Raw genomic sequence first — 22,361 nt, 5'->3', positions numbered from 1 at the left:
ATACATTCGTGCTAACTTCTCCATCTTGTCATCTTCTCTTATTGGCAGGAAGTGTGCTGATTTGGTGAGACGATCAACTATTACCCAAATAGTATCAAAACCACTTGCAGTCCTTGGCAATTTAGTGATGAAATCCATGGTAATGTTTTCCCATTTCCATTCCGAGATTTCAGGTTGTTGTAGTAGACATGATGGTTTCTGATGTTCAGCTTTGACCTTAGAACACGTCAAACATTCTCCTACGTATTTAGCAACATCGGCTTTCATACCCGGCCACCAAAAATATTTCTTGAGATCCTTGTACATCTTCCCCGTTCCAGGATGTATTGAGTATCTGGTTTTATGAATTCTCTAAGTACCATTTCTCTCATATCTCCAAATTTTGGTACCCAAATCCTTTCAGCCCTATACCGGGTTCCGTCTTCCCGAATATTAAGATGCTTCTCCAATCCTTTGGGTATTTCATCCTTTAAATTTCCCTCTTTTAAAACTCCTTGTTGCGCCTCCTTTATTTGAGTAGTAAGGTTATTATGAATCATTATATTCATAGATTTTACTCGAATGGGTTCTCTGTCCTTCCTGCTCAAGGCATCGGCTACCACATTTGCCTTCCCCGGGTGGTAACGAATCTCAAAGTCGTAATCATTCAACAATTCAATCCACCTACGCTGCCTCATATTCAGTTGTTTCTGATTAAATATGTGTTGAAGACTTTTGTGGTCGGTATATATAATACTTTTAACCCCATATAAGTAGTGCCTCCAAGTCTTTAATGCAAAAACAACCGCGCCTAATTCCAAATCATGCGTCGTATAATTTTGTTCGTGAATCTTCAATTGTCTAGACGCATAAGCAATCACCTTCGTTCGTTGCATTAATACACAACCGAGACCTTGCTTTGATGCATCACAATAAATCACAAAATCATCATTCCCTTCAGGCAATGACAATATAGGTGCCGTAGTTAGCTTTTTCTTCAATAACTGAGACGCTTTCTCTTGTTCATCATTCCATTCAAATTTCTTCCCTTTATGCGTTAATGCAGTCAAGGGTTTTGCTATTCTGGAAAAGTCTTGGATGAACCTTCTGTAGTAACCAGCTAGTCCTAAAAACTGGCGTATGTGTTTCGGAGTTTTCGGGGTTTCCCACTTTTCAACAGTTTCTATCTTTGCCGGATCCACCTTAATACCTTCTTTGTTCACTATGTGACCGAGGAATTGAACTTCTTCCAACCAAAATGCACACTTTGAAAACTTAGCGTACAATTCTTCCTTCCTCAATACTTCTAACACCTTTCTCAAATGTTCACCGTGTTCTTGGTCATTCTTTGAGTAAATAAGTATGTCATCAATGAAAACAATGACAAACTTGTCAAGGTATGGTCCACACACTCGGTTCATAAGGTCCATGAACACAGCTGGTGCATTAGTTAAACCAAACGGCATGACCATAAACTCGTAATGACCGTAACGTGTTCTGAAAGCAGTCTTTGGAATATCATCTTCTTTCACCCGCATTTGATGATACCCGGAACGTAAGTCAATCTTTGAATAAACAGACGAGCCTTGTAGTTGATCAAATAAGTCATCGATTCTCAGTAGTGGGTAGCGGTTCTTGATGGTAAGTTTGTTCAACTCTCGGTAGTCGATACACAACCTGAATGTACCATCTTTCTTCTTGACAAACAAAACAGGAGCTCCCCACGGTGATGTGCTTGGTCGAATGAAACCACGCTCTAAAAGTTCTTGTAATTGGCTTTGCAGTTCTTTCATCTCGTTGGGTGCGAGTCTGTAAGGAGCACGAGCTATTAGTGCAGCTCCTGGTACAAGATCTATTTGAAATTCAACGGATCGATGTGGGGGTAATCCCGGTAATTCTTTCGGAAATACATCGGGAAATTCTTTTGCGACGGGAACATCATTGATGCTCTTTTCTTCAGTTTGTACTTTCTCGACGTGTGCTAGAACAGCATAGCAACCTTTTCTTATTAGTTTTTGTGCCTTCAAATTACTAATAAGATGTAGCTTCATGTTGCCCTTTTCTCCGTACACCATTAAGGGTTTTCCTTTTTCTCGTATAATGCGAATTGCATTTTTGTAACAAACGATCTCTGCTTTCACTTCTTTCAACCAGTCCATACCGATTATCACATCAAAACTCCCTAACTCTACTGGTATCAAATCAATCTTAAATGTTTCGCTAACCAGTTTAATTTCTCGATTCCGACATATATTATCTGCCGAAATTAATTTACCATTTGCTAATTCGAGTAAAAATTTACTATCCAAAGGCGTCAATGGACAACTTAATTTAGCACAAAAATCTCTACTCATATAGCTTCTATCCGCACCCGAATCAAATAAAACGTAAGCAGATTTATTGTCAATAAGAAACGTACCCGTAACAAGCTCCGGGTCTTCCTGTGCCTCTGCCGCATTAATATTGAAAACTCTTCCGCGGCCTTGTCCATTCGTGTTCTCCTGGTTCGGGCAATTTCTAATAATGTGGCCCAGTTTTCCACATTTATAACAAACTACATTGGCATAACTTGCTCCGACACTACTTGCTCCGCCATTACTCGTTCCGACACCATTTGTTCCTTTCGTTCTATTAACCCCTGGTCCGTAGACCTCACACTTCGCCGCGCTATGACCATTTCTTTTACACTTGTTGCAAAATTTGGTGCAGAACCCCGAGTGATTCTTTTCACACCTTTGGCATAGCTGCTTCTGATTGTTGTTGTTGTTGTTGCGGTTATTATTGTTGTTGGGATGATTGTTGTAGTTGCTGTTGTTGTTGGGCCGTTTGTTGTAGTTGCGATTGATGTTGCGATTGTTGGGATAATTGTTGCGATTATTGTTGTAATTGTTGTTGTTGTTGTATTGGTGATTCTTATCACCGTTTTCCTCCCACTTTCTTTTGACTTGCTTCACATTGGCCTCTTCAGCAGTCTGTTCTTTAATTCTTTCTTCAATTTGGTTCACGAGTTTGTGAGCCATTCTACATGCCTGTTGTATGGAGGCGGGCTCGTGTGAACTTATATCTTCTTGGATTCTTTCCGGTAATCCTTTCACAAACGCGTCGATCTTCTCTTCCTCATCTTCGAATGCTCCCGGACACAATAGGCACAATTCTGTGAATCATCTTTCGTACGTGGTAATATCAAATCCTTGGGTTTGTAACCCTCTAAGTTCTGTCTTGAGCTTATTGACCTCGGTTCTAGGACGGTACTTCTCGTTCATCAAGTGCTTGAATGCTGACCACGGTAGTGCGTACGCATCGTCGTGTCCCACTTGCTCTAGATAGGTATTCCACCATGTTAACGCAGAACCTGTGAAGGTATGCGTAGCGTACTTTACTTTGTCCTCTTCAGTACACTTACTTATGGCAAACACCGATTCGACCTTCTCGGTCCACCGTTTCAATCCGATCGGTCCTTCGGTTCCATCAAATTCCAAAGGTTTGCAGGCAGTGAATTCTTTGTAGGTGCATCCTACACGATTTCCTGTACTGCTAGATCCAAGGTTATTGTTGGTATGTAGCGCAGCCTGTACTGCGGCTATGTTTGAAGCTAGAAAAGTACGGAATTCCTCTTCATTCATATTCACGGTGTGTCGAGTAGTCGGTGCCATTTCCTTCAAAATAGTTAAATGGAACAAGTTAATCATACAGAATATTAAGAGTAGTTAATAGTATTTCGTAGCATAATATGAACTCATTTATAAAAGCTTTTTCTTCATATTAGCGTTTTATAAGTTTAAATTCGGGTAGTACCTACCCGTTAAGTTCATACTTAGTAGCTAATATACAATTCAACTACTACAATTCTATATGAAAAACTGATTGTAATAATATTTCGCGTTCAAACTTTTATACAATATTTTACAAACTTACAATACCGCTTATTTTACATAAAGCATGAAATATATCACACAATAACTTTGATACAAGATAGTTGTGAAGACAATTCTAGCTAGTACACAAGTCGTTCGGCAAAGGCAATAAAGACACGTAATTCATACGTCCAAAAACAAGTCATGCATTCTGGTTTTACTAGGACTACTTCCCATCCTTGGTCTTGTGCAACATAACCGTTATGGCCGTTGATAAGACAGCCTGTTGTAATGTCATCAAAGGGACGAAGGTTACGTAATGTCCAACAGTCCCGTAATAATCTAAAAACCTCATTTCTTACCCCAATTACCGACTCCGTCACTTGTGGAAACGTTTTGTTTAATAGTTGTAGCCCGATGTTCTTGTTCTCACTTTGGTGAGAAGCGAACATTACTAATCCGTAAGCATAACATGCTTCTTTATGTTGCATGTTAGCCGCTTTTTCTAAATCACGAAGTCCAATATTCGGATATATTGAGTCAAAATAATTTCTTAACCCGTTGCGTAAAATAGCATTTGGGTTCCCCGCAATATATGCGTCAAAGTAAACACATCGTAACTTATGGGTTTCCCAATGTGATATCCCCCATCTTTCAAACGAAAGTCTCTTATAAACCAAGACATTCTTGGAACGTTCTTCGAATGTCTTACAAACTGATCTCGCCTTAAATAGTTGTGCCGAAGAATTCTGGCCGACTCTAGACAAGATTTCATCAATCATGTCTCCGGGTAGGTCTCTTAAAATATTGGGTTGTCTATCCATTTTGTGTTTTTAAACTGTAAAATAGACAAGAGTTAGTTTCATAAAAAAATACTTATTAATACAAGCAATTTTTACATATATCATAAAGCATAAGAACACTATATTACATATATTACACCACACGAATACAACTATCTTATTCCGACTCGCTCGTTTCTTCTTCTTCGGTTTTGGTTCATTTTGCCAAGTTTCTAGGGATATATGATGTTCCCCTAATACGAGCCGTCGTTGTCCACATTGGTTTAGAAAAACCTGGTGGTTTAGAGGTTCCCGGGTCATTGTTACAACTTAAGGACTTCGGGGGTTGACGATACATATAAAGTTCATCGGGGTTGGAATTAGATTTCTCTATTTTTATGCCCTTTCCCTTATTATTTTCTTTTGCCTTTTTAAATTCAGTTGGGGTAATTTCTATAACATCATCGGAATTCTCGTCGGAATCCGATTCATCGGAGAATTGGTAATCCTCCCAATATTTTGCTTCCTTGGCGGAAACACCATTGACCATAATTAACTTTGGTCGGTTGGTTGAGGATTTTCTTTTACTTAACCGTTTTATTATTTCCCCCACCGGTTCTATTTCTTCATCCGGTTCCGATTCTTCTTCCGGTTCCGATTCTTCTTCCGGTTCCGACTCTTCTTCCGGTTCCTCTTCGGGAACTTGTGAATCAGTCCACAAATCATTCCAATTTACATTTGACTCTTCATTATTATTAGGTGAGTCAATGGGACTTGTTCTAGAGGTAGACATCTATCACATAATATCAAACACGTTAAGAGATTAATATATCACATAATATTCATATGTTAAAAATATATAGTTTCCAACAAAAATGTTAAGCAATCATTTTTAAAGAAAACACGGTCGAAGTCCAGACTCACTAATGCATCCTAACAAACTCGATAAGACACACTAATGCAAATTTTCTGGTTCTCTAAGACCAACGCTCGGATACCAACTGAAATGTCCCGTTCTTATTGATTAAAAACGTTCCATATTAATTGATTTCGTTGCGAGGTTTTGACCTCTATATGAGACGTTTTTCAAAGACTGCATTCATTTTTAAAACAAACCATAACCTTTATTTCATAAATAAAGGTTTAAAAAGCTTTACGTAGATTATCAAATAATGATAATCTAAAATATCCTGTTTACACACGACCATTACATAATGGTTTACAATACAAATATGTTACATCGAAATCAGTTTCTTGAATGCAGTTTTTACACAATATCATACAAATATGGACTCCAAATCTTGTCCTTATTTTAGTATGCAACAACGGAAGCTCTTAATATTCACCTGAGAATAAACATGCTTTAAACGTTAACAAAAATGTTGGTGAGTTATAGGTTTAACCTATATATATCAAATCGTAACAATAGACCACAAGATTTCATATTTCAATACACATCCCATACATAGAGATAAAAATCATTCATATGGTGAACACCTGGTAACCGACATTAACAAGATGCATATTTAAGAATATCCCCATCATTCCGGGACACCCTTCGGATATGATATAAATTTCGAAGTACTAAAGCATCCGGTACTTTGGATGGGGTTTGTTAGGCCCAATAGATCTATCTTTAGGATTCGCGTCAATTAGGGTGTCTGTTCCCTAATTCTTAGATTACCAGACTTAATAAAAAAAGGCATATTCGATTTCGATAATTCAACCATAGAATGTAGTTTCACGTACTTGTGTCTATTTTGTAAATCATTTATAAAACCTGCATGTATTCTCATCCCAAAAATATTAGATTTTAAAAGTGGGACTATAACTCACTTTCACAGATTTTTACTTCGTCGGGAAGTAAGACTTGGCCACTGGTTGATTCACGAACCTATAACAATATATACATATATATCAAAGTATGTTCAAAATATATTTACAACACTTTTAATATATTTTGATGTTTTAAGTTTATTAAGTCAGCTGTCCTCGTTAGTAACCTACGACTAGTTGTCCACAGTTAGATGTACAGAAATAAATCGATAAATATTATCTTGAATCAATCCACGACCCAGTGTATACGTATCTCAGTATTGATCACAACTCAAACTATATATATTTTGGAATCAACCTCAACCCTGTATAGCTAACTCCAACATTCACATATAGAGTGTCTATGGTTGTTCCGAAATATATATAGATGTGTCGACATGATAGGTCGAAACATTGTATACGTGTCTATGATATCTCAAGATTACATAATATACAATACAAGTTGATTAAGTTATGGTTGGAATAGATTTGTTACCAATTTTCACGTAGCTAAAATGAGAAAAATTATCCAATCTTGTTTTACCCATAACTTCTTCATTTTAAATCCGTTTTGAGTGAATCAAATTGCTATGGTTTCATATTGAACTCTATTTTATGAATCTAAACAGAAAAAGTATAGGTTTATAGTCGGAAAAATAAGTTACAAGTCGTTTTTGTAAAGGTAGTCATTTCAGTCGAAAGAACGACGTCTAGATGACCATTTTAGAAAACATACTTCCACTTTGAGTTTAACCATAATTTTTGGATATAGTTTCATGTTCATAATAAAAATCATTTTCTCAGAATAACAACTTTTAAATCAAAGTTTATCATAGTTTTTAATTAACTAACCCAAAACAGCCCGCGGTGTTACTACGACGGCGTAAATCCTGTTTTACGATGTTTTTCGTGTTTCCAGGTTTTAAATCATTAAGTTAGCATATCATATAGATATATAACATGTGTTTAGTTGATTTTAAAAGTCAAGTTAGAAGGATTAACTTTTGTTTGCGAACAAGTTTAGAATTAACTAAACTATGTTCTAGTGATTACAAGTTTAAACCCTCGAATAAGATAGCTTTATATGTATGAATTGAATGATGTTATGAACATCATTACTACCTTAAGTTCCTTGGATAAACCTACTGGAAAAGAGAAAAATGGATCTAGCTTCAATGGATCCTTGGATGGCTCGAAGTTCTTGAAGCAGAATCATGACACGAAAACAAGTTCAAGTAAGATCATCACTTGAAATAAGATTGTTATAGTTATAGAAATTGAACCAAAGTTTGAATATGATTATTACCTTGTATTAGAATGATAACCTACTGTAAGAAACAAAGATTTCTTGAGGTTGGATGATCACCTTACAAGATTGGAAGTGAGCTAGCAAACTTGAAAGTATTCTTGATTTTATGAAACTAGAACTTTTGAAATTTATGAAGAACACTTAGAACTTGAAGATAGAACTTGAGAGAGATCAATTAGATGAAGAAAATTGAAGAATGAAAGTGTTTGTAGGTGTTTTTGGTCGTTGGTGTATGGATTAGATATAAAGGATATGTAATTTTGTTTTCATGTAAATAAGTCATGAATGATTACTCATATTTTTGTAATTTTATGAGATATTTCATGCTAGTTGCCAAATGATGGTTCCCACATGTGTTAGGTGACTCACATGGGCTGCTAAGAGCTGATCATTGGAGTGTATATACCAATAGTACATACATCTAAAAGCTGTGTATTGTACGAGTACGAATACGGGTGCATACGAGTAGAATTGTTGATGAAACTGAACGAGGATGTAATTGTAAGCATTTTTGTTAAGTAGAAGTATTTTGATAAGTGTATTGAAGTCTTTCAAAAGTGTATAAATACATATTAAAACACTACATGTATATACATTTTAACTGAGTCGTTAAGTCATCGTTAGTCGTTACATGTAAGTGTTGTTTTGAAACCTTTAGGTTAACGATCTTGTTAAATGTTGTTAACCCAATGTTTATAATATCAAATGAGATTTTAAATTATTATATTATCATGATATTATCATGTATGAATATCTCTTAATATGATATATATACATTAAATGTCTTTACAACGATAATCGTTACATATATGTCTCGTTTAAAAATCATTAAGTTAGTAGTCTTGTTTTTACATATGTAGTTCATTGTTAATATACTTAATGATATGTTTAATTATCATAGTATCATGTTAACTATATATATCCATATATATGTCATCATATAGTTTTTACAAGTTTTAACGTTCGTGAATCACCGGTCAACTTGGGTGGTCAATTGTCTATATGAAACATATTTCAATTAATCAAGTCTTAACAAGTTTGATTACTTAACATGTTGGAAACATTTAATCATGTAAATATCAATCTCAATTAATATATATAAACATGGAAAAGTTCGGGTCACTACAGTATATACATGTAGTGTTTTAATATGTATTTATACACTTTTGAAAGACTTCAATACACTTATCAAAATACTTCTACTTAACAAAAATGCTTACAATTACATTCTCGTTCAGTTTCATCAACAATTCTACTCGTACGCACCCGTATTCGTACTCGTACAATACACAGCTTTTAGATGTATGTACTATTGGTATATACACTCCAATGATCAGCTCTTAGCAGCCCATGTGAGTCACCTAACACATGTGGGAACCATCATTTGGCAACTAGCATGAAATATCTCATAAGATTACAAAAATATGAGTAATCATTCATGACTTATTTACATGAAAACAAAATTACATATCCTTTATATCTAATCCATACACCAACGACCAAAAACACCTACAAACACTTTCATTCTTCAATTTTCTTCATCTAATTGAACTCTCTCAAGTTCTATCTTCAAGTTCTAAGTGTTCTTCATAAATTCCAAAAGTTCTAGTTTCATAAAATCAAGAATACTTTCAAGTTTGCTAGCTCACTTCCAATCTTGTAAGGTGATCATCCAACCTCAAGAAATCTTTGTTTCTTACAGCAGGTTATCATTCTAATACAAGGTAATAATCATATTCAAACTTTGGTTCAATTTCTATAACTATAACAATCTTATTTCAAGTGATGATCTTACTTGAACTTGTTTTCGTGTCATGATTTTGCTTCAAGAACTTTGAGCCATCCAAGGATCCATTGAAGCTAGATCCATTTTTTTCTTTTCCAGTAGGTTCATCCAAGGAACTTAAGGTAGTAATGATGTTCATAACATCATTCGATTCATACATATAAAGCTATCTTATTCGAAGGTTTAAACTTGTAATCACTAGAACATAGTTTAGTTAATTCTAAACTTGTTCGCAAACAAAAGTTAATCCTTCTAACTTGACTTTTAAAATCAACTAAACACATGTTCTATATCTATATGATATGCTAACTTAATGATTTAAAACCTGGAAACACGAAAAACACCGTAAAACCGGATTTACGCCGTCGTAGTAACACCGCGGGCTGTTTTGGGTTAGTTAATTAAAAACTATGATAAACTTTGATTTAAAAGTTGTTATTCTGAGAAAATGATTTTTATTATGAACATGAAACTATATCCAAAAATTATGGTTAAACTCAAAGTGGAAGTATGTTTTCTAAAATGGTCATCTAGACGTCGTTCTTTCGACTGAAATGACTACCTTTACAAAAACGACTTGTAACTTATTTTTCCGACTATAAACCTATACTTTTTCTGTTTAGATTCATAAAATAGAGTTCAATATGAAACCATAGCAATTTGATTCACTCAAAACGGATTTAAAATGAAGAAGTTATGGGTAAAACAAGATTGGATAATTTTTCTCATTTTAGCTACGTGAAAATTGGTAACAAATCTATTCCAACCATAACTTAATCAACTTGTATTATATATTATGTAATCTTGAGATACCATAGACACGTATACAATGTTTCGACCTATCATGTCGACACATCTATATATATTTCGGAACAACCATAGACACTCTATATGTGAATGTTGGAGTTAGCTATACAGGGTTGAGGTTGATTCCAAAATATATATAGTTTGAGTTGTGATCAATACTGAGATACGTATACACTGGGTCGTGGATTGATTCAAGATAATATTTATCGATTTATTTCTGTACATCTAACTGTGGACAACTAGTTGTAGGTTACTAACGAGGACAGCTGACTTAATAAACTTAAAACATCAAAATATATTAAAAGTGTTGTAAATATATTTTGAACATACTTTGATATATATGTATATATTGTTATAGGTTCGTGAATCAACCAGTGGCCAAGTCTTACTTCCCGACGAAGTAAAAATCTGTGAAAGTGAGTTATAGTCCCACTTTTAAAATCTAATATTTTTGGGATGAGAATACATGCAGGTTTTATAAATGATTTACAAAATAGACACAAGTACGTGAAACTACATTCTATGGTTGAATTATCGAAATCGAATATGCCCCTTTTTATTAAGTCTGGTAATCTAAGAATTAGGGAACAGACACCCTAATTGACGCGAATCCTAAAGATAGATCTATTGGGCCTAACAAACCCCATCCAAAGTACCGGATGCTTTAGTACTTCGAAATTTATATCATATCCGAAGGGTGTCCCGGAATGATGGGGATATTCTTATATATGCATCTTGTTAATGTCGGTTACCAGGTGTTCACCATATGAATGATTTTTATCTCTATGTATGGGATGTGTATTGAAATATGAAATCTTGTGGTCTATTGTTACGATTTGATATATATAGGTTAAACCTATAACTCACCAACATTTTTGTTGACGTTTTAAGCATGTTTATTCTCAGGTGATTATTAAGAGCTTCCGCTGTCGCATACTTAAATAAGGACAAGATTTGGAGTCCATGCTTGTATGATATTGTGTAAAAACTGCATTCAAGAAACTTATTTTGTTGTAACATATTTGTATTGTAAACCATTATGTAATGGTCGTGTGTAAACAGGATATTTTAGATTATCATTATTTGATAATCTACGTAAAGCTTTTTAAACCTTTATTGATGAAATAAAGGTTATGGTTTGTTTAAAAATGAATGCAGTCTTTGAAAAACGTCTCATATAGAGGTCAAAACCTCGCAACGAAATCAATTAATATGGAACGTTTTTAATCAATAAGAACGGGACATTTCAGTTGGTATCCGAGCGTTGGTCTTAGAGAACCAGAAAATTTGCATTAGTGTGTCTTATCGAGTTTGTTAGGATGCATTAGTGAGTCTGGACTTCGACCGTGTTTTCTTTAAAAATGATTGCTTAACATTTTTGTTGGAAACTATATATTTTTAACATATGAATATTATGTGATATATTAATCTCTTAACGTGTTTGATATTATGTGATAGATGTCTACCTCTAGAACAAGTCCCATTGACTCACCTAATAATAATGAAGAGTCAAATGTAAATTGGAATGATTTGTGGACTGATTCACAAGTTCCCGAAGAGGAACCGGAAGAAGAGTCGGAACCGGAAGAAGAATCGGAACCGGAAGAAGAATCGGAACCGGATGAAGAAATAGAACCGGTGGGGGAAATAATAAAACGGTTAAGTAAAAGAAAATCCTCAACCAACCGACCAAAGTTAATTATGGTCAATGGTGTTTCCGCCAAGGAAGCAAAATATTGGGAGGATTACCAATTCTCCGATGAATCGGATTCCGACGAGAATTCCGATGATGTTATAGAAATTACCCCAACTGAATTTAAAAAGGCAAAATAAAATAATAAGGGAAAGGGCATAAAAATAGAGAAATCTAATTCCAACCCCGATGAACTTTATATGTATCGTCAACCCCCGAAGTCCTTAAGTTGTAACAATGACCCGGGAACCTCTAAACCACCAGGTTTTTCTAAACCAATGTGGACAACGACGGCTCGTATTAGGGGAACATCATATATCCCTAGAAACTTGGCAAAACGAACTAAAACCGAAGAAGAAGAAACTAGCGAGTCGGAATAAGATAGTTGTATTCGTGTGGTGTAATATATGGAATATAGTGTTCTTATGCTTTATGATATATGTAAAAATTGCTTGTATTAATAAGTATTTTTTTTATGAATCTAACTCTTGTCTATTTTACAGTTTAAAAACACAAAATGGATAGACAACCCAATATTTTAAGAGACCTACCCGGAGACATAATTGATGAAATCTTGTTTAGAGTCGGCCAGAATTCTTCGGCACAACTATTTAAGGCGAGATCAGTTTGTAAGACATTCGAAGAACGTTCCAAGAATGTCTTGGTTTATAAGAGACTTTCGTTTGAAAGATGGGGGATATCACATTGGGAAACCCATAAGTTACGATGTGTTTACTTTGACGCATATATTGCGGGGAACCCAAATGCTATTTTACGCAACGGGTTAAGAAATTATTTTGACTCAATATATCCGAATATTGGACTTCGTGATTTAGAAAAAGCGGCTAACATGCAACATAAAGAAGCATGTTATGCTTACGGATTAGTAATGTTCGCTTCTCACCAAAGTGAGAACAAGAACATCGGGCTACAACTATTAAACAAAACGTTTCCACAAGTGACGGAGTCGGTAATTGGGGTAAGAAATGAGGTTTTTAGATTATTACGGGACTGTTGGACATTACGTAACCCTCGTCCCTTTGATGACGTTACAACACGCTGTCTTATCAACGGCCATAACGGTTATGTTGTACAAGACCAAGGATGGGAAGTAGTCCTAGTAAAACCAGAATGCATGACTTGTTTCTGGACGTATGAATTACGTGTCTTTATTGCCTTTGCTGAACGACTTGTGTACTAGCTAGAATTGTCTTCACAACTATCTTGTATCAAAGTTATTGTGTGCTATATTTCATGCTTTATGTAAAATAAGCGGTATTGTAAGTTTGTAAAATATTGTATAAAAGTTTGAACGCGAAATATTATTATAATCAGTTTTTCATATAGAATTGTAGTAGTTGAATTGTATATTAGCTACTAAGTATGAACTTAACGGGTAGGTACTACCCGAATTTAAACTTATAAAACGCTAATATGAAGAAAAAGCTTTTATAAATGAGTTCATATTATGCTACGAAATACTATTAACTACTCTTAATATTCTGTATGATTAACTTGTTCCATTTAACTATTTTGAAGGAAATGGCACCGACTACTCGACACACCGTGAATATGAATGAAGAGGAATTCCGTACTTTTCTAGCTTCAAACATAGCCGCAGTACAGGCTGCGCTACATACCAACAATAACCTTGGATCTAGCAGTACAGGAAATCGTGTAGGATGCACCTACAAAGAATTCACTGCCTGCAAACCTTTGGAATTTGATGGAACTGAAGGACCGATCGGATTGAAACGGTGGACCGAGAAGGTTGAATCGGTGTTTGCCATAAGTAAGTGTACTGAAGAGGACAAAGTGAAGTACGCTACGCATACCTTCACAGGTTCTGCGTTAACATGGTGGAATACCTATCTAGAGCAAGTGGGACAAGATGATGCGTACGCACTACCGTGGTCAGCATTCAAGCACTTGATGAACAAGAAGTACCGTCCCAGAACCGAGGTCAATAAGCTCAAGACAGAACTTAGAGGGTTACGAACCCAAGGATTTGATATTACCACGTACGAAAGACGATTCACAGAATTGTGCCTATTGTGTCCGGGAGCATTCGAAGATGAGGAAGAGAAGATCGACGCGTTTGTGAAAGGATTACCGGAAAGAATCCAAGAAGATATAAGTTCACACGAGCCCGCCTCCATACAACAGGCATGTAGAATGGCTCACAAACTAGTGAACCAGATTGAAGAAAGAATTAAAGAACAGACTGCTGAAGAGGCCAATGTGAAGCAAGTCAAAAGAAAGTGGGAGGAAAACAGTGATAAGAATCACCAATACAACAACAACAGCAATTATAACAATAATCGCAACAATTATCCCAACAATCGCAACATCAATCGCAACTACAACAAACGGCCCAACAACAACAACAACAACAACAACAGCAACTACAACAATCATCCCAACAACAATAATAACCGCAACAACAACAACAATCAGAAGCAGCTATGCCAAAGGTGTGAAAAGAATCACTCGGGGTTCTGCACCAAATTTTGCAACAAGTGTAAAAGAAATGGTCATAGCGCGGCGAAGTGTGAGGTCTACGGACCAGGGGTTAATAGAACGAAAGGAACAAATGGTGTCAGAACGAGTAATGGCGGAGCAAGTAGTGTCGGAGCAAGTTATGCCAATGTAGTTTGTTATAAATGTGGAAAACCAGGCCACATTATTAGAAATTGCCCGAACCAGGAGAACACGAATGGACAAGGCCGTGGAAGAGTTTTCAATATTAATGCGGTAGAGGCACAGGAAGACCCGGAGCTTGTTACGGGTACGTTTCTTATTGACAATAAATCTGCTTACGTTTTATTTGATTCGGGTGCGGATAGAAGCTATATGAGTAGAGATTTTTGTGCTAAATTAAGTTGTCCATTGACGCCTTTGGATAGTAAATTTTTACTCGAATTAGCAAATGGTAAATTAATTTCAGCAGATAATATATGTCGGAATCGAGAAATTAAACTGGTTAGCGAAACATTTAAGATTGATTTGATACCAGTAGAGTTAGGGAGTTTTGATGTGATAATCGGTATGGACTGGTTGAAAGAAGTGAAAGCGGAGATCGTTTGTTACAAAAATGCAATTCGCATTATACGAGAAAAAGGAAAACCCTTAATGGTGTACGGAGAAAAGGGCAACACGAAGCTACATCTTATTAGTAATTTGAAGGCACAAAAACTAATAAGAAAAGGTTGCAATGCTATTCTAGCACACGTCGAGAAAGTACAAACTGAAGAAAAGAGCATCAATGATGTTCCCATTGCAAAAGAATTTCCCGATGTATTTCCGAAAGAATTACCGGGATTACCCCCACATCGATCCGTTGAATTTCAAATAGATCTTGTACCAGGAGCTGCACCAATAGCTCGTGCTCCTTACAGACTCGCACCCAGCGAGATGAAAGAACTGCAAAGCCAATTACAAGAACTTTTAGAGCGTGGTTTCATTCGACCAAGCACATCACCGTGGGGAGCTCCTGTTTTGTTTGTCAAGAAGAAAGATGGTACATTCAGGTTGTGTATCGACTACCGAGAGTTGAACAAACTTACCATCAAGAACCGCTACCCACTACCGAGAATCGACGACTTATTTGATCAACTACAAGGCTCGTCTATTTATTCAAAGATTGACTTACGTTCCGGGTATCATCAAATGCGGGTGAAAGAAGATGATATTCCAAAGACTGCTTTCAGAACACGTTACGGTCATTACGAGTTTATGGTCATGCCGTTTGGTTTAACTAATGCACCAGCTGTGTTCATGGACCTTATGAACCGAGTGTGTGGACCATACCTTGACAAGTTTGTCATTGTTTTCATTGATGACATACTTATTTACTCAAAGAATGACCAAGAACACGGTGAACATTTGAGAAAGGTGTTAGAAGTATTGAGGAAGGAAGAATTGTACGCTAAGTTTTCAAAGTGTGCATTTTGGTTGGAAGAAGTTCAATTTCTCGGTCACATAGTGAACAAAGAAGGTATTAAGGTGGATCCGGCAAAGATAGAAACTGTTGAAAAGTGGGAAACCCCGAAAACTCCGAAACACATACGCCAGTTTTTAGGACTAGCTGGTTACTACAGAAGGTTCATCCAAGACTTTTCCAGAATAGCAAAACCCTTGACTGCATTAACGCATAAAGGGAAGAAATTTGAATGGAATGATGAACAAGAGAAAGCGTTTCAGTTATTGAAGAAAAAGCTAACTACGGCACCTATATTGTCATTGCCTGAAGGGAATGATGATTTTGTGATTTATTGTGACGCATCAAAGCAAGGTCTCGGTTGTGTATTAATGCAACGAACGAAGGTGATTGCTTATGCGTCTAGACAATTGAAGATTCACGAACAAAATTATACGACGCATGATTTGGAATTAGGCGCGGTTGTTTTTTCATTAAAGACTTGGAGGCACTACTTATATGGGGTCAAAAGTATTATATATACCGACCACAAAAGTCTTCAACACATATTTAATCAGAAACAACTGAATATGAGGCAGCGTAGGTGGATTGAATTATTGAATGATTACGATTTTGAGATTCGTTACCACCCGGGGAAGGCAAATGTGGTAGCCGATGCCTTGAGCAGGAAGGATAGAGAACCCATTCGAGTAAAATCTATGAATATAATGATTCATAATAACATTACTACTCAAATAAAGGAGGCGCAACAAGGAGTTTTAAAAGAGGGAAATTTAAAGGATGAAATACCCAAAGGATCGGAGAAGCATCTTAATATTCGGGAAGACGGAACCCGGTATAGGGCTGAAAGGATTTGGGTACCAAAATTTGGAGATATGAGAGAAATGGTACTTAGAGAAGCTCATAAAACCAGATACTCAATACATCCTGGAACGGGGAAGATGTACAAGGATCTCAAGAAACATTTTTGGTGGCCGGGTATGAAAGCCGATGTTGCTAAATACGTAGGAGAATGTTTGACGTGTTCTAAGGTCAAAGCTGAGCATCAGAAACCATCAGGTCTACTTCAACAACCCGAAATCCCGGAATGGAAATGGGAAAACATTACCATGGATTTCATCACTAAATTGCCAAGGACTGCAAGTGGTTTTGATACTATTTGGGTAATAGTTGATCGTCTCACCAAATCAGCACACTTCCTACCAATAAGAGAAGATGACAAGATGGAGAAGTTAGCACGAATGTATTTGAAGGAAGTCGTCTCCAGACATGGAATACCAATCTCTATTATCTCTGATAGGGATGGCAGATTTATTTCAAGATTCTGGCAGACATTACAGCAAGCATTAGGAACTCGTCTAGACATGAGTACTGCCTATCATCCACAAACTGATGGGCAGAGCGAAAGGACGATACAAACGCTTGAAGACATGCTACGAGCATGTGTTATTGATTTCGGAAACAGTTGGGATCGACATCTACCGTTAGCAGAATTTTCCTACAACAACAGCTACCATTCAAGCATTGAGATGGCGCCGTTTGAAGCACTTTATGGAAGAAAGTGCAGGTCTCCGATTTGTTGGAGTGAGGTGGGGGATAGACAGATTACGGGTCCGGAGATTATACAAGAAACTACCGAGAAGATCATCCAAATTCAACAACGGTTGAAAACCGCCCAAAGTCGACAAAAGAGCTACGCTGACATTAAAAGAAAAGATATAGAATTTGAAATTGGAGAGATGGTCATGCTTAAAGTTTCACCTTGGAAAGGCGTTGTTCGATTTGGTAAACGAGGGAAATTAAATCCAAGGTATATTGGACCATTCAAGATTATTGATCGTGTCGGACCAGTAGCTTACCGACTTGAGTTACCTCAACAACTCGCGGCTGTACATAACACTTTCCACGTCTCGAATTTGAAGAAATGTTTTGCTAAAGAAGATCTCACTATTCCGTTAGATGAAATCCAAATCAACGAAAAACTCCAATTCATCGAAGAACCCGTCGAAATAATGGATCGTGAGGTTAAAAGACTTAAGCAAAACAAGATACCAATTGTTAAGGTTCGATGGAATGCTAGTAGAGGACCCGAGTTCACCTGGGAGCGTGAAGATCAGATGAAGAAGAAATACCCGCATCTATTTCCAGAAGATTTGTCAACACCTTCAACAGCTTAAAATTTCGGGACGAAATTTATTTAACGGGTAGGTACTGTAGTGACCCGAACTTTTCCATGTTTATATATATTAATTGAGATTGATGTTTACATGATTAAATGTTTCCAACATGTTAAGCAATCAAACTTGTTAAGACTTGATTAATTGAAATAGGTTTCATATAGACAATTGACCACCCAAGTTGACCGGTGATTCACGAACGTTAAAACTTGTAAAAAAACTATATGATGACATATATATGGTTATATATATAGTTAACATGATATTATGATAAGTAAACATATCATTAATTATATTAACAATGAACTACATATGTAAAAACAAGACTACTAACTTAATGATTTTGAAACGAGACATATATGTAACGTTTATCGTTGTAACGACATTTAATGTATATATATCATATTAAGAGATATTCGTACATCATAATATCATGATAATATAATAATTTAAAATCTCTTTTTTTATTATAAACATTGGGTTAACAACATTTAACAAGATCGTTAACCTAAAGGTTTCAAAACAACACTTACATGTAACGACTAACGATGACTTAACGACTCAGTTAAAATGTATATACATGTAGTGTTTTAATATGTATTTATACACTTTTGAAAGACTTCAATACACTTATCAAATTACTTCTACTTAACAAAAATGCTTACAATTACATTCTCGTTCAGTTTCATCAACAATTCTACTCGTACGCACCCGTATTCGTACTCGTACAATACACAGCTTTTAGATGTATGTACTATTGGTATATACACTCCAATGATCAGCTCTTAGCAGCCCATGTGAGTCACCTAACACATGTGGGAACCATCATTTGGCAACTAGCATGAAATATCTCATAAGATTACAAAAATATGAGTAATCATTCATGACTTATTTACATGAAAACAAAATTACATATCCTTTATATCTAATCCATACACCAACGACCAAAAACACCTACAAACACTTTCATTCTTCAATTTTCTTCATCTAATTGAACTCTCTCAAGTTCTATCTTCAAGTTCTAAGTGTTCTTCATAAATTCCAAAAGTTCAAGTTTCATAAAATCAAGAATACTTTCAAGTTTGCTAGCTCACTTCCAATCTTGTAAGGTGATCATCCAACCTCAAGAAATCTTTGTTTCTTACAGCAGGTTATCATTCTAATACAAGGTAATAATCATATTCAAACTTTGGTTCAATTTCTATAACTATAACAATCTTATTTCAAGTGATGATCTTACTTGAACTTGTTTTCGTGTCATGATTTTGCTTCAAGAACTTTGAGCCATCCAAGGATCCATTGAAGCTAGATCCATTTTTTTCTTTTCCAGTAGGTTCATCCAAGGAACTTAAGGTAGTAATGATGTTCATAACATCATTCGATTCATACATATAAAGCTATCTTATTCGAAGGTTTAAACTTGTAATCACTAGAACATAGTTTAGTTAATTCTAAACTTGTTCGCAAACAAAAGTTAATCCTTCTAACTTGACTTTTAAAATCAACTAAACACATGTTCTATATCTATATGATATGCTAACTTAATGATTTAAAACCTGGAAACACGAAAAACACCGTAAAACCGGATTTACGCCGTCGTAGTAACACCGCGGGCTGTTTTGGGTTAGTTAATTAAAAACTATGATAAACTTTGATTTAAAAGTTGTTATTCTGAGAAAATGATTTTTATTATGAACATGAAACTATATCCAAAAATTATGGTTAAACTCAAAGTGGAAGTATGTTTTCTAAAATGGTCATCTAGACGTCGTTCTTTCGACTGAAATGACTACCTTTACAAAAACGACTTGTAACTTATTTTTCCGACTATAAACCTATACTTTTTCTGTTTAGATTCATAAAATAGAGTTCAATATGAAACCATAGCAATTTGATTCACTCAAAACGGATTTAAAATGAAGAAGTTATGGGTAAAACAAGATTGGATAATTTTTCTCATTTTAGCTACGTGAAAATTGGTAACAAATCTATTCCAACCATAACTTAATCAACTTGTATTATATATTATGTAATCTTGAGATACCATAGACACGTATACAATGTTTCGACCTATCATGTCGACACATCTATATATATTTCGGAACAACAATAGACACTCTATATGTGAATGTTGGAGTTAGCTATACAGGGTTGAGGTTGATTCCAAAATATATATAGTTTGAGTTGTGATCAATACTGAGATACGTATACACTGGGTCGTGGATTGATTCAAGATAATATTTATCGATTTATTTCTGTACATCTAACTGTGGACAACTAGTTGTAGGTTACTAACGAGGACAGCTGACTTAATAAACTTAAAACATCAAAATATATTAAAAGTGTTGTAAATATATTTTGAACATACTTTGATATATATGTATATATTGTTATAGGTTCGTGAATCAACCAGTGGCCAAGTCTTACTTCCCGACGAAGTAAAAATCTGTGAAAGTGAGTTATAGTCCCACTTTTAAAATCTAATATTTTTGGGATGAGAATACATGCAGGTTTTATAAATGATTTACAAAATAGACACAAGTACGTGAAACTACATTCTATGGTTGAATTATCGAAATCGAATATGCCCCTTTTTATTAAGTCTGGTAATCTAAGAATTAGGGAACAGACACCCTAATTGACGCGAATCCTAAAGATAGATCTATTGGGCCTAACAAACCCCATCCAAAGTACCGGATGCTTTAGTACTTCGAAATTTATATCATATCCGAAGGGTGTCCCGGAATGATGGGGATATTCTTATATATGCATCTTGTTAATGTCGGTTACCAGGTGTTCACCATATGAATGATTTTTATCTCTATGTATGGGATGTGTATTGAAATATGAAATCTTGTGGTCTATTGTTACGATTTGATATATATAGGTTAAACCTATAACTCACCAACATTTTTGTTGACGTTTTAAGCATGTTTATTCTCAGGTGATTATTAAGAGCTTCCGCTGTCGCATACTTAAATAAGGACAAGATTTGGAGTCCATGCTTGTATGATATTGTGTAAAAACTGCATTCAAGAAACTTATTTTGTTGTAACATATTTGTATTGTAAACCATTATGTAATGGTCGTGTGTAAACAGGATATTTTAGATTATCATTATTTGATAATCTACGTAAAGCTTTTTAAACCTTTATTGATGAAATAAAGGTTATGGTTTGTTTAAAAATGAATGCAGTCTTTGAAAAACGTCTCATATAGAGGTCAAAACCTCGCAACGAAATCAATTAATATGGAACGTTTTTAATCAATAAGAACGGGACATTTCAAGATGGGTCGATTTTCCTTTGTTACGTCGTGCCGCGACAAATTGGCCGCGCCGCGGTAGTCCTGCTGGACAGAATCCGGTTCTAGCTCAAATTAAATGACTTCAAGGGGCAAATTAGTAATTTGGAGTATAAATCTGATGGGAGCATTAAATCCCAACCACACACCCATTTCATTTAATTTCTTTTCCCTTTTCTTTCTATTTTCTCTCCCAAAACTCAACACCCATTTAGATTTAAAGTGAGATTTGAGAGTGAAGGATTGAGGGTTGATCTTTGGAGCAAGAATTAAAGTTGTTCCTCTTGTTTCTAGCTACGCGTTGATAGTCTCGGTAAGTTCCAACTCTATGTTTTAAGTTTTAATTGATTAATGGCTAGGGTTTTGGTTACTAGAGACTTGTATGACCCATTTGAGGGTAAAATGGGTGAATTTGGGTTATGTTGTTGTTATGGAACCCTAATAACCATAATCTAGGGTTTGGTTTAATGAAATGGAGTTTGTAGGTGTTAATGGTATTGTCAAGCATTAAACACTCGTTAAAATGTTGTTGAAATGGTAAATAGGTCATGTTTGACAAGTTTGGTAGTGAAAGTGTTAAATGGATCCAAAATGGGCTAGTTGACCTAGTTTGGGCGAAATGGGTATAAATTACCCTAAGTTTGGGTTAATTGAGGTTAGTAGACTTTAATGCACTAGCTTTAGTGGTTAAAGTCGGGTCTTGGCCATTTAAGGGCGGTATTGGTGTGATTGAGTCATTTAATGCTAATTGGGTCATTAAATGCTCAAGTAAGTGTAATGTGGTTAATTCCACTAGTTGGTGTATTGAATGTGTACTTAATGAATTAGGTACATTGTCTTGAAGTTCGGACGTGCATAATCATCATCCTTGTGTCAAGGTGAGTGGAATAAGTATACATGTACGTATATGATGTGT

Source organism: Rutidosis leptorrhynchoides, chromosome 2 (genome assembly GCF_046630445.1).
Source record: "Rutidosis leptorrhynchoides isolate AG116_Rl617_1_P2 chromosome 2, CSIRO_AGI_Rlap_v1, whole genome shotgun sequence".
NCBI lineage: Eukaryota > Viridiplantae > Streptophyta > Magnoliopsida > Asterales > Asteraceae > Rutidosis > Rutidosis leptorrhynchoides.
Note: the sequence above shows the minus strand (reverse complement) of the source record.